This window comes from Sander lucioperca, chromosome 3 (assembly GCF_008315115.2).
Source record: "Sander lucioperca isolate FBNREF2018 chromosome 3, SLUC_FBN_1.2, whole genome shotgun sequence".
In the NCBI taxonomy this organism is placed as follows: Eukaryota; Metazoa; Chordata; class Actinopteri; order Perciformes; family Percidae; genus Sander; species Sander lucioperca.
In genome coordinates this window covers 3,721,932-3,747,161 of record NC_050175.1, presented here as the reverse complement: position 1 = coordinate 3,747,161, position 25,230 = coordinate 3,721,932, and the positions used below count along the sequence as shown (strand labels likewise).

Sequence of the window (25,230 nt, the reverse complement as noted above, 5' to 3'; positions counted from 1 at the left end):
CACTCTCTCATGTAGCCTACACACTAAGCACCGAGCTATTCCTTAAAGGAGCTATTCCCCGGTCTTGTAACACAAGGAGAGCCTGCCAGAGCTTCTTCTATTTGGTCCGAAAGTCCGAACCATCCAAAAAATGCTTTCACACTGTAAACGAACTGGACCATGGTTCAGTTTGGTCCGGACCGAGACCACCTCTTTTGGTCGGACCAAAATTTGGTCTTTTGATCCGGACCGTGGTCCGGGGGAGGTTTCACACCTGTAATTTTGGTTCGGATCAAACTGAAAAGTCCGAAAGTCCGGACCAAATGAGGTATGTGTGAAAACGCCCTAATACGGCCAGTAGAGGGCGTCACCACTATAAAAGTAAATATGGATCGTAATTGCTGCTTAAACAAAACTGGCATGCACACTCTGTACTGGCACCTAATGGAAATGCTAGTGCGAGTTCTGCTGCTTTATTTTGAGCTTTTTGGAGCTTAGACAGATCTTTTTTTGCTGCACTTGACCAGACAGGTGAGCAGTATTCAAGGTGAGATAAAACTAGTGTCTGTGTCACCAACCCTCGAGTGGCAATGGTAAGAAAAGGGGAACATCTTCCAATACATGATATTACAATACCCATTTTCATAACAATTTTATCAATATGTTTCTCACATGTTAGCTGGCCATCGAGTGTCACACCAAGCAAATTTGCCTCCTGAACCTGTTCAACAAGTGAGCCTTTAAGCAATAGGCAGAGCTGATAATCGCTGTAAGTGCCATGTCTGGCCCAAAATACTATTGGTTTTTGCTACACAAGTCTACTTTCACAAATCCAGTCCTCTTTTAGTTCAGATGCAAGTGTGTTCCTTTTAATTCATTTATACTAGTTGAGGCAAAATTAATAGTTGTATCATCAGCGAAAAGAGTGGCACTACAGTTATTGAAGACATGAGGCAAGTCATTAGTAAGTATTAAAAAGAGTAACAGCCCAATGCAACTACCCTGGGGCACTCCACACTGTAAATGTTTATCTTAGGAAAAAAAATTTAAAAACAGATACTGCATCCAATTTCATAAATAACTATTCATCCAGTTGATTGCTTTTGGACTAAACCCATAAGTAGTACGCGTTTTTAATAACCGCTGGTCTACGATATCAAATGCTAAAATCAAGCAGCACAGCTCCAATCATCATTTTATTATCAATACAAGTTAGCCATTTGTCTGTCATATCTGTCAGAGCTGTGCGCGTGGGGTGATGTGCTTTATATGCATGCTGAAAATGAGAATTGAAATCATTAAAAGAATTTCTAGACCTGGGGGAATAACCCCTCCTTCAAACTCCGATTGAAAATATGACAGTGGCAATGATAAAGTATTATAACTTTCAGTAACCGCTCATCCAGATTATCCATACCAGCTGGTTTGTCATTATTTAGGCCATCAAGTAGTATTTTCACATTTTCAGCCTGAAAAGGCTGACACTCAAAAACACAATTTATTTTTTTAGGCTAGAATTGGTTATTATTTGAGATATCATATGACCCCCACTAGGGGAGCCCATTACCATCATTCTTCCTCTCCTAAATTTTTATTTAAATAAGCTTTTTTTCTTTTTCATATTTAACTTTGTAACCTCATTCCTCATTTTGCAATACTTTTGCCATTTTTCAGTTTCCTCAGAGTAGGGTGACCAGATGTCCCTGGTTTCCGGGGACAGTCCCCGGTTTCGGTGACCTGTCCCCAGCTGGAGCTGTCCCCGGAAATGTCCCCGGTTTTCACTGTGACTGACAGACCCGAAATTGGAATGAAAGAAAGAAAACATTGACCAAATGTATAGTCGTGCACCCTACATGTGCAGGCTCAAGACAGCCAGAGCAAGCGCTGCTCAGAGCTCAGAGATGTTTTAGAATGCCCATTTTACAATGCTAAAATTACTGTTTATTTACATGGAGTCTGGTGGGTTTAGCGAATGCAATTTCGCAGACTTTTTTATGTTTAAAAAAAGGATCTTACTCTTTAACAGAAAGGTCGACCTCCTTAGAAATCCTTACCATAATGTTGTCAGACACTTAGAATATTAATCTGAGCCTTTCAGTGGAAAAACGAGCACTTTAATGAACGTAAATACAAGCTGGACAATTGACGTCCTATTAACTTACATTGTAGCTTGTTTTGCCGTTGCTGACTGCAGCGATCTCGTTTAATACTGGACCAATGTAAAAGGAAAATATTTCCTCAATAGTTATAATTGTATACTCAATGAGCTGTTGCAGAAACAAGCCCAGCGTGAAGCAATAAAGCAAAGGCTGTCAGATAAATGTAGTGCAGTAAACATTACAACATTTCCCTCTGAGGTGTAGTGGAGTAAGTATGAAGTAGCAGCAGATGAGAATGTGACACGGATATAGTGCATGCAAAAGTGTTAATCTGCGCCATGAAATTACCAACTTCTTCATAACCGCACTCCTGCTCTCCCTCTGACAGATAGAGACTCAGCCAAAGGCGTGAGTCTGGCACAACCACCTCAACCAGAATCTAAGCTTTCCAATGATATTAGCGCCAGTTGCTGCGACAAATGGTTTGCGAGAAAATTAACATTGAACTTACATGAAATGTTGTCATATTTGCATTCTGCATACATCTCTGCACACCCATTACTCTCTGTGAAATATCTCACAAACAAGCGGTTCCCGGGTAATCTGGTTTTGAAATTGCAACAAAATTTCTACATGGTCTCCAACTTTGGGCCAAAATTATAATGTATTCTCATGTAAACTATTTATGTCAGCACAGACATTTTTGTAAATGGCTTAGCCAGTGTATCCCACCATAATGGTTATTATATTGCCAGATTCCAGACAATCCCACTTACTTATATATATCCCACTTACAAATATGAATATATATTTCTACTGGTATGCTTCCTAGTGACATTAATGCAAAAATATTAAGATAAAACTATTCCACCTGTGTGTGTGTGCATGGTTAACTAACTACAATTCCAGAACATTGATGAGAAAAATCTGACTAGTGGTAGGTTTTTTAGAGGTCATTTGTGAAGGGGTTCACATATAATTTCCTATGTAGATTTTTAATTTAAAGATTATTTAGCTTACTAAATATGCCAGTTCGGAAAATAATTAATAATAATAATAATTTATACTTTATTAATCCCACAAGGGGAAATTACAATGTTTTCACTCTGTTGTTATTACACACAGGTCTGAATTACACACACATGCTCAGTACCTATACATGCACTAATGGAGAGATGTCAGAGTGAGGGGGCTGCCCATGGAACGGTGCCCCGAGCAGTTGGGGGTTCAGTGCCTTTCTCAAGAGCACCTTGGCAGTGCCCAGGAAGTGAACTGGTACCTCTCCAGCTACCAGTCCACCACCATACTTTTGGTCCGTATGGGGATGAACCAACGACCCTCTGGTTCCCAACCCAACTCCCTACGGACTGAGCTACTGTCACCTGCCACCCCTGCTGTTAGAGTGTAATCAGTTTACATAAAATGTATTTATCTAGTGACTTAAGGATAAAGATCAGACCACATTTTATGGAGGAATTACACATACATATACAAAGTAGGTCATTCTAAGGGGTTCATTTACTTTTTCATGGCACTTTATAAGTACAGTAAGAGTTCAGAAGAATTATCAGCTAAATGTACTCAAAACTAAAATCACCAGATATTCAGAAAAGCATTGTTTGTGGGTGTTAAATTTGTATATATCATATTATTGGATTCAAACATTAATGTGAAAGTAGCATTTGAATGTGGAGGTGGAGATAGTTTTTCTACTTTATATACTGTCCAGTAGTTCATCTATAACAATCCCATTTTATCGAATGATAGTATATTTTGTATGTACAATCTTAATCTGTCAGTTAACCATAGTTAACTCTAGTGGTCAGATAACTGTAGTGAAGTAAAAAGTACAACATTTCCCTGTGTAAGTATAAGGAAATATAAAGTAGCATAAAGTAGCATGTGCCTGGTGGTAGGTGGACATGTATTTGTATGTGTGTGTGTGTGTGTGCATGCATATATTAGTTTTCCAACAAGTGTTGCACTACACTGAGGCATTTGAAATGCTGAATGGAGGAGTGTAGAGGAACAGGGAGGGACAAGGTCGCTTTCAGAGGAGGGAGGAACTCAACACATAAATCCTCCAGCTTCTCTTTGATAAGGCTTCAATTCACCAGGGATCATGTACCATGCTAAGAGCTGCCTGCTTCAACCTCCCAGCCAGCTCACATAACACAAACACACACACAAACACACACACACACACACTGCCAGCACTTAATACACAAACACTTAAATTCACATATAGATATACTTTGTAATATAATGTGTAACTTGTGGAACTATCACTGTCTCTATGTAACATTACTAATATAAAATACACAAAATCACATGTATGCCAACAAACAGATACAGAATAGCTGTTGATAAAAACATATTTAGCTCTGGATACACCAGGAGCTACATAAAAAATATAATAACACACATTTACACTTAAGAATACTGTGAAAATGTTATATGTCTCAATAAATCTAACTATAGTAACACACACACACACACGCACACACAAACCAACACACATACATACACACACACACACACACACACACACACACACACACACACACACACACACACACACACACACACACACACAGGCCAAAATCGGCCATTTTTGTCTTGAGATGTTCACACACAATTAAGTCAAGCTAATGCGAGTGGACAGGCGCCCACTGCCATGGCTGCCAGACACAATATGCTATAATTATATATTCACTAAATGCAAACATCTGAAAATGTTGTCTTGTGTTAGACTCTGGAGCCTGAAAGAATAGAGTCCAGGCTTACATACCAGAATCTGAAGCAGATCTTGTGCACAATTTCACTGCTAACTCTACAAAATACAGCTAACATACTTCCTTATTAAGATTTCAACAGTAAGATTAAAGTTTGGATGACAAGTTTTATTTGTCAACAAAGTTTGTTAAAAAACATATTGGGTTTTGTGATATTTAAAACATTTATTTTACATAAAACAAGTGTTTTCTGCAGAACAGTGTGTTCAGATGAAAGCAGTCTTGCTTAGTTGTTGACCCCTAATTACAACTGCGGAACGTCTGCGGATCCGCTCTGGAACGGCAGCGGAGTCAATAGGTTTTGATTAAAGTCAATGTGTCTATTTTCACTGACTGAAGAACGGCTGCGTTCCGACTCCGGCACAGCTCCGGCGATCCGCAGCCCTCCGGAGCAGATACGCAGAGTTTCTATTTTTGCCGGACGCCAGAGAGCTCCGCAGCAATTCAGCATAGGGCAGCTAGTGCAGGACAGGAAGTTGAGCACAGAAGCAAAATGAAACATCCGGTTAATTTTCTAAATAAAATACACCGTGCTCACGGCGGATCATATTTCCCTGCACTACACCTTCAAAACATAGCACAGAGTTGTTTCCCCTCTACTCCTCTGGATGAAAACAAACTGTTGTTGGTTTTGTGGTTCTATTCTACGTGAATTTGCGAGATCTCGTGGGTCCTCGTGACTACAGCTGTCAGTCATGGCCGCAGCTGTACCGCAATAAATCTGGACCTGGTGGGTATTGAAGGACGGCGGAGCACAGAGCCGACACGCAGCGGTGCCGATCCGCAGGCATTCTGCAGTTGGTGGAAATCAGGAGTCAGTGTGGGTGTTGCATTCATTCAGGGATGTTACTGTAATGCAGGCTGCAGACAGATGTGATTGTAAATAGCACCACACTGTGAGCCGTCACTATAGCTCACCAAGACCCCCACGCTACACTTTGGAAAAAATGCACTAGAAAATTGTTGATTAGGAATGATGCAAAGCAGAACTTTTCACTGTAATGTAAAGACATCTGTGGAACGGGAGGCTCAGGGACAACTGGCCCTGCCAGGCTCCTCCACCGCTGATATGTGTGTATGTCTGACCTCACTGCAGGGAAGAAATTAATGCCCTGACTGCCCGAGGCGGCAGAGCCACACCTGACTCTTAAACGTTCAGTATACTCGCCATTCCCGACCTGTGTGACGTCATGGGAGCACCGTAACTATTTATACTCACGCATGACGGTCGCGACACTAGTTGCAGTCTTCTCCTGAACAGAGGTGTCGCAACTGAGGAAAGGCTACCGACTTTGCTATTTCTACGGACTAGAAGAAGAAGAAAACGGTAAACAATGGCAGAACTGGCAGCAGCATTGACGTCAATGTTTCGATTTGATTCGATGACCTACTTCGTTGGATCAAGCCTTTCATTCACCATAAAATAACTCATTTTAACCCAGTAAGTTTAAAAGAGAGACTTGCAGTCACTCTGAGAGTCCTGGCATCCGGTTGCCCATGAACTCGTCCATGCTTCCTGTTTCCGCTTTGTCGTGCACCGCTGAAAAAAATAGAGTGGTGCGCAACCTCTGGTCTGGTCGGGAACGGCGACTGTAAAGAGGCCTTTAGCCTTCAGGCGATGCATGCAACATACCCCCCAGATCCTGGAATGTTAAGCCTGATGCCCTGTCCCGCCAGTTCTCCTCTGAGGAAGCTAAGACGGCCTTGGACACCATCTTGTACACCCCCTGAACGAGTCATCGGCATGCTTACCTGGGAGATCGAAAAGACTGTTAGAGAGGCCCACCAACAACAACCAGACCCAGGGGAAAGGGCCCTGCTGACTGTCTCTTCGTTCCTGACTGTGTTCACTCCCAGGTATTGCAGTGGGCTCAAAGCTCAGGTTTTGCTTGCCATCCTGGAGTCAACCGCGCCTTTCCACTGCTAAGGAGACATTTCTGGTGGTCCACCATGGAAAGTGATATCAAGCAGTTTGTGGCGGCATGCTCTGTTTGTGCTAGAGGCAAGGCCTCCCATCTAGCTGATTTACTTTGCCCACTAACCATCCCTCAAAGACCATGGTCCCACATTATTCTGGATGTTGTTACCGGCCTCCCTGTTTCCAAAGGTAACACAGTTATACTCACAATTCACCAAAGATTCACCAAAGCAGCCCATTTCATTGCTCTCACCAACATTCCTATTAACTAATGATGTTATCAAGGTTCATGGCATTCACAGTGACATAGTGTCTGACCGCGGCCCACAATTCATATCCCAAGTTTGGCATGCGTTCTGCAAGCCTATGGGTGCTTCTGTTAGTCTGTCCTCAGGCTTCCACCCCCAGACCCTTGGCAAGGCTGAGAGGACCAACCAAGACCTGGAATCCACCCTGCGCTGTGTAGCAGCTGCAAACCCTAACACCTGGAGTTCACATTTGGCATGGGTGGAGTACTCGCACAACTCTTTGAACTGTTCTGCCACCGGTTTGTCCCCTTTTGAAGCCTCCCTAGGCTAGCATATGGATACAAAAATAAGTGATACAAAATATTTTTTGTTTAGTGTTTATATTACAAAATGCATTATACAAAAAATCAGGTAAACAACAATAGCACATACATCAAGAACTTAAACAAAAATATAATATCAAAGTCAAAGTCTCTTTATTAGTCTCACTAAGGAGAAATTCTAATTATATAATATATATATATATATATATATATATATATATATATATATATATATATATATAAATAAATTAGATATTCAAGAGTGCTATTTTCTAGATTATCACAGCAACATACAATATCTTTAAAGCTAAAAGAGTAGACAAAGTTAGTGGGTTCAAAAAAGTAAGACTGTCCAAAATCTTTTGGATATTTCAAAATAAACAAAAAGGTGAGAAATCTTTTTCTTTATTCTTTTTACAAAATATACAGGAAGAGTCATGTCTGTAAATTTAGCAAAAACATGATTAGCTGGATATATAGTGTTTTACAAAATAGTGATCCTTAACTTAGTTAGAAACACAGCATTTATAAGGTAGAAGCCAAGCCCTTATTCGCCTCTTAATACAAGTTCATTCTTACTCGAATATTCATCATCGAAAAATTCATCGAATATGCGTATTGCTATTCTTGTGTCAATTCCATCCAACATCAGTAAAGGCTGTGATATATATTATGCAATACATAGTCTCGCATGTCCAGACCTTCCTCCTCAGGAAGGAGAAAAACATGCTCTGGTTTGTTGTCATTTCTTTAAACCAATCACAATCGCCTAAGCTCCAGACAGAGCCAAGTTGCCACTGCAAAATAGCCTCGGGAAGGAACTTGTTTTGGTGGAACATGTGAACGTTCAAAAGTTGTTTTAGTTGTGCAGGAGAAAACTCAGATTGGACAGATAGTCTAGCTAGCTATCTGGATTTACCTTGCAGAGATCTGAGGAGCAGTTAACCATGGTCCTCATAAATCCACTGGAGTTTAGAATGCCAACACAAAGGTGAGGGACATCTGGCGGAATTTCCAGCACCTGAACAATCCTGGAAATGAAATCACTAACGTTATCTACATTCATATTTAGACGCAACAAATGATACATCCAGCAAAAAGCCTGGAAGTCGGAAGATAGAATAGAAGTACAAAGAGTCGTTGCTTTGGGGATGATACACCGTCTCGTCTGGTCTTGGTGTGAACTGGCAGCTTTCAGAATTTTGCAGTTGGTGCGTTGGAAGTAGTTGCAAGTTTCAACTCTTGAATCTTTGGTCTGAACTGGGTTTAAAAAGGTAGGCTATATGTTGAATAAAATTCATTTTGTTGCTTTGCAGGTTTTTCATGTGCGCAATGTCTTAATTCATGTAATGACGGATTTTAAAAGGAGCTTGACAGTAGTCAGTGTTGAGTACTGCTGTAACGTAACACTGCCAGGTTTAAACATTTTAAAATGCTTAACAGATGAAAACATTCATTAGAAATTTAGAAAAGTAATCAAGAAGTAAATAAATAATACATAATAAATAAGTAATAAGTTACATTACTTTGATAAAGTATTTGAAATAGTTACAGATATTACATTTTAAATAGGGTAACTGGTAATCAGTAACCCATTACATTTCCCAAGTAACCTTCCAAATACTGCTAGTTACACTGTAAATATCCCCAGATACCTAACAGAATTCTTTACCGGGATATTTCCAATTACAGAATCCTCACAACCATGCAGAGATAAGATTTCACATTTGGGCATATGCAATTTTAAACCTGAAGCATTGGAGAATTTGTTTGTCATATTAATAGAATTACAAAACTGGTTCTTTTCTTTAAAAAAAAATAATAACCGTGGTGTCATCAGGCAGTTAGGAAATGTTTAACTCCTTACAAAAATTGAGATTCCTTCAAAATTTCTGACAATAATTCAGTGACTAAAATAAAAAAGGGAAAATGCGGCCTAAGTATACGACACCCTCTATTAATTTGAAATCTTTTAAAGGTATTGAATTTAATTTATATCTTTGTAGAACATACTAACAATGTCAACAAAGTTGTTACCAAAACGCCTTAAGGGACGGGTAAAGAAATTTGTGCTCAATTGTGTCAAAGGCCATATAAGAGTATAAAAACAGAATAAGTGACTTAGAATTAACTCTATCTGCATAATCCAACAAATGTAAGATGAGTCATTTTTCATAAATCCTGTTTGAGGATTGTCTGATGATAAAAAACAATAAAGTTCCAGGCTGGATAAAAAACCTCCTGTAAAGACTAGAAAGACACCAAAGACACCCCTGTGACTGCTAACTCTTTAGCTTTTAGCTGCGAAACTCGGTAAGTCGCTATCTCTTATGGCTATGAAATTATTAAAATATGAATCAGAGGTGCCGTTTTAGATCGTATACGATTCTTCAGGTTGCTCAGTGTTAAATTGCCACCTCCTAGATCTGTCTCCTAACATATCACAATGGAATGTGGTTATCAGCGCATTCTGATCATTATTGTGTGGAACATTGCCTTAAAGGAGAATTCCGGTCGATTCCAACCTGCAGCTCTGTTGTTTGTAAATTAGGAGTACTGTCAGTAGCGAGAAAAACGAAACCAATCGGTGCTGCCTACACCGAATATATCCTCCTGCTAGCGTTAGCACCCAACAGGCTTAAACAGGGCTTAAACAGGGCAAGTTTTAAACGTGTTTTTAGCCTCTAAACATGCTCGAAATGCCATTACAAGTGCTTAGCCATGTGCAGTTATTCCTTCCAAGGGAACACAGCGAATTTGACTGCAGTAGATGTGACAGAAAGCCATAAAAGTTGTGTTAATCCATACCTCTGTTTATTTCCTGGTTTATGGTGAAGCTCACACTAGTCGAATGCCGATCTCATACAATCCAATATTCCAAAATGTATTTTTTCCACAAAAAAACGATTTGCCGAGTTTCTTTCCATAGTAACGCATATGTATCAACAAGCTGTAACCTGACACCACAGTGGAGCGAGGGGAGCTGCAGTTCAAGAGTTCAACAGCTAGGTAACCTAGCAACGGCAGCAGGGGGAGGAGCTCACAGAGCTGACAGACGGAGCTTGGAGTTAGATCAGGACTAATATGAGAAAATGGTTCCAGTTTGTGCCTTTCCAAATTGCGGCAACCAAATGAAGAGATATTTGAGCTTGAGCTTTCACCGTCTACCCCTCCGCAAGCGGGAGATTTTACAGTTGTGTGTAGCATGATTATGTATAAAACCACACACTGCACTGTACATACTTTACATTGATTGTGTCTAGATTGTGATATTGTAATTTCCTTTTTGTGGTTGAAGTAAAGACACAAAAGCACAAATGTAATGTGTACTGTTATATTATAAAACCACTGATAACAGACAGGTGCAGCAATATATTATAGAACTGTACAATGTACTTATTCTTACAATTTATTTACAATTTACTTTACTTGTACAACACTTTTTCCTAATAGAACTATGCAATTGCTTTGTTTATTCCTAGTAATGGCAATACCAAGTATTACTAGAAATCATATTATTAGACTCAGAAAATGTCCTCTGCCTCTTTGAATCCCGTGTAACTTCCAGTGGGGGAGGGGTACTCTTGTCTGATCACTGCTATAACAGCTAGGCAAAGTTCTTCTGGTGCCACGCTGAGGTGCTCTCCTCTCAGAACCCACTCCAGAATCACCCGGTAGGCCACGAGTCTGCATTGGCTGGGGGGGAGGAAGGGCGAGCTTTGGTTATTTCACTAAAGAAGTGATGCATTTACTTATAATAAATAATAATACATTTCATTTATAGAGGGCTTTTCATCGTACTCAAAGACACTTTACAGTAAAAACCAGCACATATAGCACATTAAAAACAGATAAGCAATAAAACCAACACATACAACAAGCATATTTAGAAGCAATTAAAAACAATAAAAACAGTAACTATCAGGTGAGAAATGTAAGATTATTGTATGTGGAAAGCTAATCTGAAGAGGTGTGTTTTGATTAGTGTTTTGAATGTGTATTTACAACAAATGTACATGTACCTAAGCTAGGACAGAGTCACGACAGCCTGTTGTACTCACTTATTAGACAGCTGGCCATCAGGTCTGTCTGGTTTAGGCTGCTTCTTCCAATTTACTTTCAGGACAAAAAAAAAAACGCTTCCAGAACATCCTTATAGATCAGATGGGGAAACCTCTCTGTATGGCCGAAAAAATGTCCGTTATCTGGGGACCCATCCAGACCAGGCTGGATGAGATCCCATTCCTCACAGCACAGGCTTTCTTCCTCGGTGGTCATTGCGATACAGTATCCACACGAGCATCATGTACCCACATCACGTGCAACCAGCCACAACTGTAAAATCTCCCGGTTGCGGAGGGGAAGACAGCGAAAGCTCAAGCTCAAATATCTCTTCATTTGGTTGCCGCAATTTGGAAAGGCACAAACTGGAACCATTTTCTCATATTAGTCCTGATCTAACTCCAAGCTCCGTCTGTCAGCTCTGTGAGCTCCTCCCCCTGCTGCCGTTGCTAGGTTACCTAGCTGTTGAACTCTTGAACTGGTGTCAGGTTACAGCTTGTTGATACATACGCGTTACTATGGAAAGAACCTCGGCAAATCGTTTTTTTGTGGAAAAAATGCATTTTGGAATATTGGATTGTATGAGATCGGCATTCGACTAGTGTGGGCTTCACCATAAACCAGGAATTAAACAGAGGTATGGATTAACACAACTTTTATGGGTTTCTGTCACATCTACTGCAGTCAAATTTGCTGTGTTCCCTTGGAAGGAATAACTGCACATGGCTAAGCACTTGTAATGGCATTTCGAGCATGTTTAGAGGCTAAAAACACGTTTAAAACTTGCCCTGTTTAAGCCCTGTTTAAGCCTGTTGGGTGCTAACGCTAGCAGGAGGATAACTCGGTGTAGGCAGCACCGATTGGTTTCGTTTTTCTCGCTACTGACAGTACTCCTAATATACAAACAACAGAGCTACGGGTTGGAATCGACCGGAATTCTCCTTTAAGCTCACTGGAGCACAAAATATAATCAATGCGGGAGTGGGTGAGGTGATGTGTGGAAGAGAAGTGTAATCCTTGCTAGTAGGGTTGTGCATCCTCCATATATCTGTAAAATGGTGGGATTCCACAACAGTTTTAAACAGTCTGTCTGATATATGTTTCTGGGCTGTTGTGTGATTGACCCCTGATCTATCCTGATTTAAATCTAGTACTGCATTCATGTCTCCCCCTAATTAGTGAATATTCATTGAGAGAAAGCAATTCATTGGTTAGGCGCGGGAAGAAACTTTCATCATATGTAGACGGTGCATATACCGATACAAAGGCTATTTTCCTACTCCTTATCGTGGTAAATATGTAAGATATCCTGCCTAATAGGTCTTTACTACTTTTGTCTACGGTGAGTGCGCATTTCCGCGACAGCAACACAATGGAGCCCTTGGTTTTGGTGTCATCACTAGATGAAGCAGCGACCTTGAAGTATTTATTTTGTAGACGATTTACATCTCTTTTACGTAAATGTGACTTTTGAATAAGCGCCACATCTATGTTCTTCCTTCTTAAATAGTCCAGGAATTTAGCTCGTTTGATCGCCCCGTTTAGCCCCCTGATGTTAACTGAAATGATTGAAAGCTCAGCCATCTTCAAAATGTACACGTATACATGTCTCGAGTACCCTACCGGAATTCGCTGATAAATTTGTAGCAAAGGGTGAACTGTTATATCTAAGCAAAGTGTGGTAAAAACATAAAAAATAAAATAAATCCCCTAACTCTCTGAGACCGCAGACCCCCTCCCCTGTCTGTAAGATACGTGGCCACATCAAACGCAGCTCGCGCAAAACTCCAGCTCAAAACTGCCCCTCCTGTCTAAAGTCACAGGTTAATTGAAACAGGTCTAATGCACTCTTATGTTAAACATGAACAATGTTACAAAAACCTTACAACTAGGTCTCAACGGTGAAAGCACCGTAGTCAGCCTTAAAGTGTGGCGTTGCTTTGGAATCACAAATCGGGCCTTTCTGCTGTACTTGTCTCGCCCCCTGAAGGATTGCTTGGCAGTCCTGGTATCTCAAACACCTGAAAATCAGAGTATATGTCGTTGTACCCTTGCCGTAGATTCTGTGTGCTCTGTCAATTTCGATGGTAGCCCTGTTCTGTAAGGAGGGGAGCCACATCAGTAACTGCTTTTGCAGGAACCCAACTGGGTCATCTTGATGCGTACATTGTTACGTCGGGATCTGTCGTCCATTTCGGCTAGCTTATACTCAAATTTCTTCTGGTCCTCAACACAGGCGTTCACCATGTTTCTCATCTGCCTGTTATCCCCTTGTGTCTTGTCTAGTCGTTGCACCAGATCACGTACCTTAGCTCCCTGCCTCTCGAGCTTTGTCATGATGTGTTGCAGCGAGGTATCAATTTCTGCTAGCGCTTCCTTCACTGCGTTGCGGACCACTGACTCAAGCACACTTTGTTGCTTTTCCAGAACCTTGGCTATAACGTTTTCCATGTTTAAGTCCACACTTGCATCATAGCCATATCAGCCGCCGCCATGTTAGTAGGTTTCTGTGTCCGGGTAAACGGCAACGAAACGGCTTTTTTGCTCCTGTAGGCATTTCACTGAAAATGAAATACGGAGGTGGGTGAGGAGCTCTAGCCCCGAGCGACCATTGCGATTGCCGGTCACGTGACCTCATCACCCCATCTGTTTTGAGGTTTACTTCCTTGTTTAGCGGAGGTTGTCCGGAAAATCTCGTCATGTTTTCCAGATAGCACACGGATTGCTTTTAGAATATCAGATCTCTGTACTGTCACGCTTTAACTTTTTCGTTAGATTTCAACAGAGTATCTGGGAGTAGAGTTGTGAGGGCATCGGATTCAAATGGTGCGTCTGGACTCCTCACCTCAAACCACCCACCATCTTTCTCTTGTCCGCTAGTTCCATCCACATCCTGCATGTCTACTGGGTTGTTGCTAGCTTCATCCCCGTGTAGCATGTTTGGAGTAGTGCCATCAGTTTTCTAGTCCATTGTCTTCTCCAAAGCCTTTTTTCCTCTTCAATTTTATTTTAGCTCAATATGTTGTCACTTCTGCGTTGCCTTTCATTAATATGTTTACGATTATTTTTTGGGCTTTTATGTCCTTTAATTGATAGAATAGCTTGAAAACAGGAAAGGGGAGAGGGAAAACATACACCCACCTACAACTGCCATCTTGGCTCCTCAAAAGAAATAAAAATATATATATATAACGCATCACTGTTTCACCTGCAAAGCTGATCCACTGACAACACCAGTTGACAATTGGCCAGGGGGGAAGTGAGAGAAGTGGTCATTGCAGGTCTAAAGAAGGCCTGAATTTCAAGGTGGTTCCATTAAGGATCATTTATTTTATTGAGCTCCTTAACAGGCCTTACTTCCTGGATTACCTAAACTGTTACAGATTCATGACTAACAAAACAAGATCCCTCTTATTCACCAATTGACAACAATTCATATATGTTTAGAGGCAGTTTTCTACTTTCTGCAGCAGAAACATGTTAAAATGGTTCTTCACCAAATCAAAATGGGTCCATTGTAGTACCAGACAAATGTTCTGGTACCAAAAACTAGTTTGCCAGAAACACACACACACACACACACACACACACAAACACACACACACAGGTCAGATAAAGCGTCCACTGACACAATCTAGCCAGTGGCATCTGAGGAATCTTAACAGCCTTTAATGGCCTGGGGAGGCAACAAAGACATCAAGAAGGCACCGAAAGAGGTGTGTGTGTGTGTGTGTGTGTGTGTGTGTGTGTGTGTGTGTGTGTGTGTGTGTGTGTGTGTATGTGTGTGTGTGTGTGTGTGTGTGTGTGTGGGCAATGATTGTGTTATTACCCTTTGTAACGTTACTTATTCCACATTTTTGTCAGTTGTGTCTTTTTTACTGAATAACCACAGCCTACAACTTCAAAAAAGCAACGCAAGACTTTCAGACAGCTGAGCACAGAGGTGAAGCTGCAGGAGAGGAAACCCAACTTGATAAATAAGTGTAAAGATTTCTTATGATGTATGTGTGTGCTGTGTTGTGCACATTCTTTCATGCTTGAGGGAATAAAAACATAGTTGTTTTCTTTCTTTTTTACTGAATATGCTACATTTGACTAATCAATAACGGAAATATAAAGCCAACTAATGTTAACCAAATAAAAGGAATGTAACGTTATACGTTTCTCTCGTCCGTTCTGTTGCTGGGATATGAGCAATGTTTTTGAAATGACAGTAAAGTAATTTCATATATCGTTTTATCATTTATCATATAAAACTCCATGTCATGGAACATTAACCAGGCATACGTATGGCATATCGGTATTATTTATTATTCACTATAAATAGGCTACTTTGAGTGACTAAAATGTTTGTGGCATAAACACAGTATGTGGACATAAGCAGCTATGGTGGCTAGGCTAACTATAGCCATGTTAGCTAATACTAGCTCTAATATTAACTTTGGGTACATCTGCATGTTTATGTTTACGATGCTGAAAAACTAGTCCATGCATTTGTTACTTCAAGGCTGGACTATTTTAATTCCTTATTATCAGGTTGCTCAAATAAGTCCCTTAAGACTCTCCAGCTGATCCAGAATGCTGCAGCGTGTATGCTTACAAGAAAGAAATTTATTATATATAATATTATCTTATTTCTCCTGTATTAGCTTCTCTGCATTGGCTTCCTGTAAAATCCAGGATTGAATTTAAAATCCTTCTCCTAACCTACAAAGCTCTTAATGGTCAGGCACCATCATATCTTATAGAGCTCATTGTACCTTATTGCCCCACTAGAGCACTGCGCTTCCAGAATGAGTTACTTATGGTTCCTAGAGTCTCTAAAAGTAGAATGGCAGCCAGAGCCTTTAGCTATCAGGCTCCTCTCCTGTGGAACCAGCTCCCAATCTGGGTTCTGGGATCAGACACCATCACCACATTTAAGAGTAAACTTAAAACTCACCTCTTTGATAAAGCTTATAGTTAGGGAGTGAGGAATAGCAGCATTCACTTAGAGGGTACATATCTGTAGACACAGCACCCCTTCTCTTCTTGTCTTCATAGTCGTCAGATTCATCTACCAACCCTTGTACGGCTGGCTCAGGTTTTCCTGATTAATTTTAAAGTAACCATCATAATGTGAAATACAGTTTTACTGGCACTGTGAACATTGTGCAGCAGAGAGAAGGAGCAGGATTATACCGCCTCTGCAGCTTGTTCAGGTAAGGGAGTCAGGGCAATGCTTACACTTTGTAAAACCCCATGCAAGACAACTCTCGCTGCAATATGATGTAATGGCAAGCCGAAAAGCAGCCACAGTATGGTTACACTTCCTCTGAGACACGATATATTATCATCATATCTTCTATTATGTGCTCCAGTAACAAAGACAGAGAGACAACAAATTAAAACTAAAATGTAGACAGGTTCATGGGAGTTACTGGCCGCCGCATATGCAAAAAACAGCAAGTGTGAAAATACCATAACATTAGGGTTTTTACAGTCTTTGTGAGAGACTGGTGTATTATTAGTTTTACTCGTTAGCATTTTCAGGCTTTGTCCACTGGAGTTAATCGACTTGAGTGGTGGTGCTTTCTGAATGTGTACAAGTTGAGCTTTATTTAGTGATTTGTGTTTAGTTTTTCTCACTTGGTGATTACTTCATGGAAAATTCTAATGACCTGATAAAGCACAAGCAGAAACAGTGCAGATGAAAATGATAGCAGCATCAGTACTGTTTTACAGTAAACTAACCTCCCCCCCCCCCTCCCTCCCTCTCTGTCTTCCAAGTCTTATCTATGGCCATTTGTAGCGCCCATTAGCATTGAAGGGCCTGCTAATCTCTAGCTGAAGGGAAATTCACTTTCAAAGAGCCGAGGCCATTCTCTGCTCCCTCTCGTACCACCTCCCCCTTTGTCGCCCCCCCCTCTTCTCCTGGGCTCAGAGCCTTTATGTTGACATCTGTCCACCACATTCCAAACACATCTCCTCATCCATACCTGTTGCTCCAACAAAAGAAAATCATTCTTCTCTGCATGACAAAAACATTCTTACATGCTGCAGTTGTAAAATGTGTCATATGTTCATTGCTTTCCTTCTCCGTGTGTGTGTGTGTGTGTGTGTGTGAGTGTGTGAGACAGCTTCCCCCAGTCTCCTGCATGACATTTGTGGTGGTGAAAAATACTATACTATACTGCTACTGTTGTAATACTCAGCAGAAGAATATGTTCATGTAAATACATGGAAAATGTGGTAAAAACGGATCAAATTTTCTTGCAATGAAATAAATCTTTAAAACAAATTATTAAACAAATATATCATGTATTTAGTTTGTTCTGTTTGCTTCATCTAAAGTTTGTTTAAAACAAAATTGTTTGACATTTTAGGAAAATGAACTGTCTTTCTGAGAGTTAGATGAAAAGATCAATACCCCTCACGTGCCGTGCATTAAGTATGGAGCTAGAACCAGAAGGTTAGCCTAAAGTTAGCCTAATTTAGCATAAAGACTGACAGCAGGTTTCTCCTTTCTTCTAGTCCTTATGCTAAGCTAGGCTAAGTACCGCCTGGCTGCAGCTCCGTACTTGAAACAAGAGGGGAGTTATCAAGCTTCTTATAAGCATACTTCCCAAAATATTAAACTGCTGGGGGAAAAAGTCTTAACTCAAGCTCCACTTCCTAGCTTTTGGGATGTTTGTTGAGTTGTTATTTTTTGTCAAACTACTGTTTCCAAGATCAAGAATTAATATTTGAGTATGTATTGATTGATCAATGTGTTGATTTGTTTATACTTTAAAATATGATCTGCCAGGTATTATTGTACATTTACAGTCATTGCAGAGGGTTAATTGGGAAACGTGCAGACTTAAAGGCCAGATGATAGGGACAATGATGACCATCCTTTTATGATTAATGTCATATTCATGGCCTGCCAGAGGCATCAGAGGACTGAGCGGCTGCATATATGCTCTAGATTTGGATTTGCATTTGCAGTCCCTGGAAAGCACGTACAATCTCTAATCTCAGGTCCAAGACTGGTGTGCAGAGTTAAGACAACTAAGCTCAGTCATGAGGGAGGTTTCATTTCAGTGGTCAAGTGAAAGTAAAGCTGTTCTCTCTCTGTAACCCCTTCCCATAACAGTCAGTCCCTATCCAGAATTATATGCTGATATGTTGATTCACACCCTCTTCCTTGAACTCAGGGGTGTGAACTATCAAATATCCCTTTCCTCTCTGTGAGAGCAAAATAAAAATGACTGCTGTTCTTTGTTCTTCAGTATTGGCAAAAACGAAAGAACAGAGGGATAAATTACAGTCGTAGAGAGATCTGTAGGTTATCGTAATGAGCCATGGCAAGAACCAATAGGGACAAAAATGTACTGTAAGTTACTTTTTAAATTATCTAAATGGGTAAGGATAGGGTTTTGGTATTTTCATCAATTGTACATGAAAAAGTAAAAATCATGTGCTTAGTGTACATATTGCATCAAGAAACACTGAATTATCAATCAGACTAAATATTTGGTGACATATTGTTCCATTTTGGTACTATTTTGAAAACCGCTGTTTTTTTGGTTTTTTTTACAATCATCTCAGGTTGACAGGAAATTGTCCAATAATTGTGAATGTGTCTAACAGTATTTTTTTCTTCATGACTTGTCACCTGTTTGGATTGTTTGCAATTAGTGAGAAACATACCAAAAAGAATTAGGTTGCAATGTCACAAATGACTTAGATGTCCGAAAATCTCCTGGCTGCATGAAGTCCTTTGAAAAAGTCCCAACTAATCGCTCAAAATAAAGATTTATTTATACATTATGTTAGGCAATTTAGTTACATTCAGAAGACATTAACAGGAACATGTTTTGGGGTGTTTGTTTGATTGACATGTGTCTCAATCACACACAGCTGGTGGTATCAGTCCACTTCAGCTCCTCTAGGGTGCCCAAAGTTTGGATCTTCTAACTGTAATAGCTGACATTCATGTTGGTGACCAACCATCCCCACAGAGACACATGGGTGACGGTTTACTAGCAGCAGTCAGCAGCAGTGTTTCCCTGCCTTTTTCTCCAGCTCCATCATGAACCAGTGAGACAAAACTGATACAGTAAGTAGGTATAAAGAATGGTTGGATGAGTCGCCAAGAAGAACTACACCGAAGCAAATGTTGTCTCTCGTGTGTTGGTGGAGGAGCATGCAAAGGCAGTACATGTAAAGAAGACATCAACAATGAAGGAAGAAGAAAAAAGAACCATGTCAATTATTTGTCACTTCTCCAGGCTGTCTTCTACTAGCAACTCCTCTGGTCCTTACAGGCTTCTTGAACCATTTCTGTTCAATAAGGATGCATAATCCATGCCAAATGACCCGCCTACACATGAGGAGGACCAGCAGCACCACCACAAGAGTCCCAGAGAACATGGTCCAACCTACAACATACACAACAGCTTATTATTACTTAAAGAAATCATGATATACATTCAGTTTCTGTATGCTTTAAACAATTAAAAGGTTGTAAGATGTGTCATCTGATCACGTCTAAAGGCAAACCAAAGAGCCACACTTAGTACTGTCATCTATCTAAAATTCTAAAGAAAGACAGATATAAGAAAATATATACCAAAAAGACAAAATACATTGATATTTAAGACAAGTGCTTCCAACTTTGTGGCAACATGACAAAACCCTTGTGTCCAAAGGCAGGTTAACAAAGAACAGTTTTTTTCCATTTTAGTGTGGAAGAACTTGACTGACCTGCACAGAGCCCTGACCTTAACCCCATCTAACACCTTCGGAATGAACCGGAGCGAAAGCTCACCCTGACTAAAGGCTTCAATGTGCTCAGAACTAAGCTCTTGTCAAATTCTCAAACAGAGACCTATTTCCCACACACTTTTATGAGTTTGTATTTGGTGAGGCTGTGTCTGACAATTTTTGTAACTTTCTGAAATGACTTTCTGAAACAACTGCATGCCCGCTCTACAGGGCGATTAGACCTTCCTCCACAGTGCTGTGGAGGAGGGTCTGGCTAGTCCACACACATTCTGGGATGGGAGAAAAACGTTCTCTGGTTTATTGGCATTTCTTTAAACCAATCACAATCGTCTTTGGCGGCGCTAAGCGCCCGACAGAGCTGCGGTTCCACTGCAAAATAGCCTCGGGAAGGGACTTGTTTTGGTGGAACGTGTAGGTTAAAAAGTTGTTTTAGTCGTGCAACAGAAAACTCTGGACAGATAGTCTAGCTAGCTAATGGACATCCGGGCGAAAAGAGTGTGATCCGACGCAATTTCCGGCAGCACCGGATCAATCCTGTAAGTTGAACATCGTGGATATAGACTACACAGCGATTGACAAGGTTTGCAGAGGAGAGAGTGTGTAACGCAACAATATGAAGGTCTCTAAGGAGGGATTGTCAGAAAAGTGTGTCCATATTCCCATTTTACGATTCATTGCATCTTGCCCCTCTCTATAACGGCAGGCCTTTAAATGTGGCCATTCAGAACATGTATGAACACTTTTGCCTTCAGACGTGTCTGTGACACATAGTGTCATATTTTCCAGGATACTACCGTTTTTCCAATGCTAACATGCATCGGTCAAAACTCCAGTCACATTGTCAAAACTCTTCACACAGTCAGAGAAACAGCAGTCTATGTGGACCAAATGGTCAATCATTTTTTATTGCTTTCACTCAAAATGCATTCAATGACCACATTTTCCAGCCTTCCAATCAGTTAGATTTCAGTGGCCTAAGCAAGGTATCATATTCCTCGGTATCTTATTCACTACCCAGTTAAAATACCTACTGAAAGTTAGTTTGTATCCCTTATTAAATAAAATCTCTCATTTGTATTGAATAAAATGTTATACAAATGGTGTTCCCAAGTTGAATTAGCATATCCAATCTCTTCCTCTGGATGTCCCCTTGTCATATTTTAAATGGTTTGACAGGATAACAAAGACATTTATATGGAATGGTAAAAAACGCTAGATACATTTTATTAAAATACAAAGACCGATTGATAGAGGAGGTTTAGGTCTACCAAAGATGTTGTAGTATTACTATGCTTTTAACTTAAGGCATCTGGCCCACTGGTCACTTGCTCCTGAGAGAGCCCCATCCTGGTATTGTATTGAGCAATCTGTTCTTGCCCCATTATCACCCTCACAAAGCCTGTCTGTCAAACTGTATGGTGAGGCAAAAACATAACCGATAATCTCTCATGTGAAAGTGACCAAAGTGGCTGTTTGAACTGGATCCATATCTAAATACTTCATCAAGTGTTTGGTGAAATCCAAAGTTATGTATTGGTAGATCTCCCCTTTTTGGAGGGATTGGTTGGAAAAAGGGAATTGTTACGGTGGCATATTAAAATCCTGTTGTGTGGTACAGCAATTTGGAATCCCTAGATCTCAATTTTTCAGATATCTGCAACTTCGCCATCTGTTATTGGGGATTTTTGGATCCAGTTCTTCAGCTCCAAAGACATCAGAATGTTAAGATAAAGTGTTGTTGAAATATGGAAAAGGTCATGAAGCTTCTGGGTATTATTCTATGCTCAGGCAGAACCTTGAGGATAGAGCCTGGACAGCCTTCAAGAAGACATGGGAAAGGGTCACGAGATGTGAGGGTGCACCTCATTCAGTTCAAGATTATGCATCGCTTCTATTGGACTCCCTCCAGATTGTTCAGAATTGGTCTGAAAGACACACCAAATTGTTGGAAATTGAGAGACGGAGGACAGACAATTACTTCATGTCCTATGGTCCTGTAATAAGGTCCAGGAATTTTGGACTGGGATAAATGATAACTGACTGTATGTCAGATTGCAGAGACCCAGGTTCCATTCAGCCAAAGATTATTTGTTCTGGGAGATGGGTTAATCCTAAGCGGGATGAATAAGCACATAAGAAGCTGTTTAATGATAGCCAGACAGATTCTTTTAAGAGGATGGAAGAATGAAGGGGTGCCGTCAATCCAGAAGTGGGCTTGTGAGATGGCTAGGGTGGCAGCGTTTGAATAGATGTCATATAAACGTTTTTACAGATTGGATGTCTATACTAAAAAATGGGGAAAGTATCTGAATGTTCTGGAGGGCTCCTAAGAAGTTTGTGCTGTGGATAAACGTGTACTATGTGCTTATTGTTTTATTACATACATATATGTTTATTTAGTTTACAGTTGTCTATTTTGTTATTTTATTTTATTGTATTGTATATTATGGTTATTATTTCATCTTAATTTTTTTCTAGGTAAGTGGTGATGGCAAGTGGGGGGTTCATGGGGGGAGGGGAGGTGTTAATGTTGTGAGTTGTATGTTCTGAATTTTGTTATAAATAAAAATAAAAACTGTTAATCTAAATAAAAAGTCATCAGCCAGCAAATCAGGCCAGCTGCCAGCTTCAATATTATGAGTCTTCTTTAAGTCAATAAAAGGTTAAATGAAGCAGAAGACGTCTGCTAACTGCACGGCACAAATTATTCAGATTTAGATTCAGATTCCTTTTATTGTCATTGTAAAAGAATACAACGAAATTCCATTGCACCAAGTGAGGACGGATCTCAAACAATAAATAAGTTAAAAAAATAAAACAACAAAACTATATAAATAACATTTGTACATTCCACTTCCATGCACACACCAACACTCACACTATCAGCAGGTACACGGCCAACATATTCTGCAAACATAAATAGATACAATTTATTGCACAATCCCAGTTAGCTGGATGATTTCATGGTAGTGTTCAGTGTAGTGATGGCCTTTGGGTAAAAACTGTTCAACAATTTAGTGGTGCGTGTTTTAAGTGTTCTATATCGTCTGCCTGAGGGCAGAAGGTCAAAGAGATGGTGGGCAGGGTGGGAAGAGTCTTTCAGTATATTTGTTGTTTTCTGGAGGCAGTGGGAGGTGAAGATGTCTTCCAAAGCAGGTAGGTGTGTGTTGGTTATTTTCTGAGCAGCTTTGATTACCCTCTGCAGGGCCTTTTTGTCAGCTGCAGAGCTGCTGCTGTACCACACCAGGATGTTGTAGGTCAGGACACTCTCAATGGAATAGCGATAGAAGGATACTAGCAGATGTTGTGATAGATTGACCTTCCTGAGAACTCTCAGGAAGTATAGTTGCTGCTGTGCCTTCCTGATCAGGCAGTTGGTGTTGTGTTTCCATGTGAGGTTCTCCGAGATGTGTGTGCCCAGCAACTTAAATGTTGACACCCTCTCCACAACACCCACATTTATCACCAGAGGCTGGTACTCCTCCTTCTTCCTTCTAAAATCAACAATGAGCTCTTTTGTTTTTTTGGTGTTTAGAGCCAAATTGTTAACTGCACACCAGTTTGTTACCCTCTGGACCTCCTCCTGTATGCCGTCTCGTCTCCCCTGCTGATCAGGCCAACCACTTTTGTGTCATCTGCAAATTTGATGATGACATTGGTGTTGTGGGTGGGTGTGCAGTCCTGGGTATATAGAGAGTACAGGAAGGGACTCAAGAAACAGCCTTGTGGAGCACTTGCACTGAGAGAAAGGGAAGAGGAGTGGTGGGGGCCCATCTTGACCGACTGTGGTCGGTTTGTTAAAAAGTCCCTTATCCATAGGCAGATGTTGTGATCAAGGCCTAGGTTGGTCATCTTGTGGAGCAGTCTGCTTGGGATGATGGTATTGAATGCAGAGCTGTAGTCCACAAATAACAGCCTTGCATATGTTCTGGGTTGTTCCAGATGTTACAGGACAGTGGAGGTGGCATCGTCTGTAGATCTGTTGATTATGTAAGCATATTGGTGAGTGTCCAGAGTGGTTGGTAGAGCAGCCTTGATGTTTTTCAGCACCAGTCTCTCCAAGCACTTCTTAGAAAGGTCCAGGTCTATTGTCCCATTTAGGGAAATTGCAATTTTTTTGGACTGCATCCCCATCATGTTTTTCACGGCTACCAAGCAGGGCATTATCTTTTCAGTGCTCAGCAAGTTTTCATTTTTATCTTCATAAGTGCATTTGGCAAGCTTTAGTTTCATTTTAGTTTCATTTTCACCTGTTTTGAGAGTTCTCTGTGCTGCATCATGTCCCCTTGATTAAAACTGATGTTTCTCAGGTTGAATATGTTTTGGCCGTTTTAGAGACCTAGGGTGTATTATTAGAATAAATGGAAATGGATTTCCTCCGGATGATCATCTCACAAAAGGAGATATAAGCAGACACAGTTTCAGTGAGTTCATTTAAATCCACACTGTCGTTTTGAACACATCACAATCAGTACAAGAGAAACAGTCCTGAATACACTGAGTGGACATCTCTGTCAGAGCCAGAACTAACTCTTCAGGACTGATTTGTAGGACGGGACAAGGTGAACAACATTATGGTCCGGCAGGCCAAGTGGAGCTCTGCGAAGGGCTTAAAAAGCCCCCTTGATCAACCCAAAACAAAGGTCCAGACACTTGGAATGACCAGTCGCACAAGTTACATACTGATTCAATTTCCCAGAAACTTTCCCAGATTACAATGGTTAAAATCACTAATGAAGATCTGTGCGTTTGGCGCAATCCCCTGAAGCCGCTGCACTGTTTTGGTTATGGCTTGGGTAGCAATATCAACATTAGCTTTCGGGTGAGAAGACAAGAGTCACGAATACTTGTGAAAATTCCCTTGGAAGATGAAAGGGACGTAGAGATACAGAAAGGAGTTTGATGTTCCACAGTGACTCTCTGATGACCACTGTATTACACCAGGTTTTTTTGACGTACAGACACAAGCCCCCACCGAACAGAACTGTTTGGCCAAGATACATGTTGGTGATGCAGACTGTATGAAGAGTTTTTTTTTTAAAAGTGGCTTCGGTA

General features: G+C 40.6%; 1 long non-coding RNA gene across 1 annotated transcript; it reads right to left on the bottom strand.

Moving 5' to 3' along the window:
- Positions 1-16,061: 16,061 nt before the first annotated feature.
- On the bottom strand, positions 16,062-21,745 carry LOC118494787. The gene is made up of 4 exons (XR_004896976.1): positions 21,637-21,745; positions 21,045-21,050; positions 20,407-20,410; positions 16,062-16,073 (listed from the first exon to the last, which is right to left on the bottom strand). It is a non-coding gene; the product is annotated as an uncharacterized LOC118494787 (long non-coding RNA).
- Between the last annotated feature and the right edge of the window lie 3,485 nt (positions 21,746-25,230).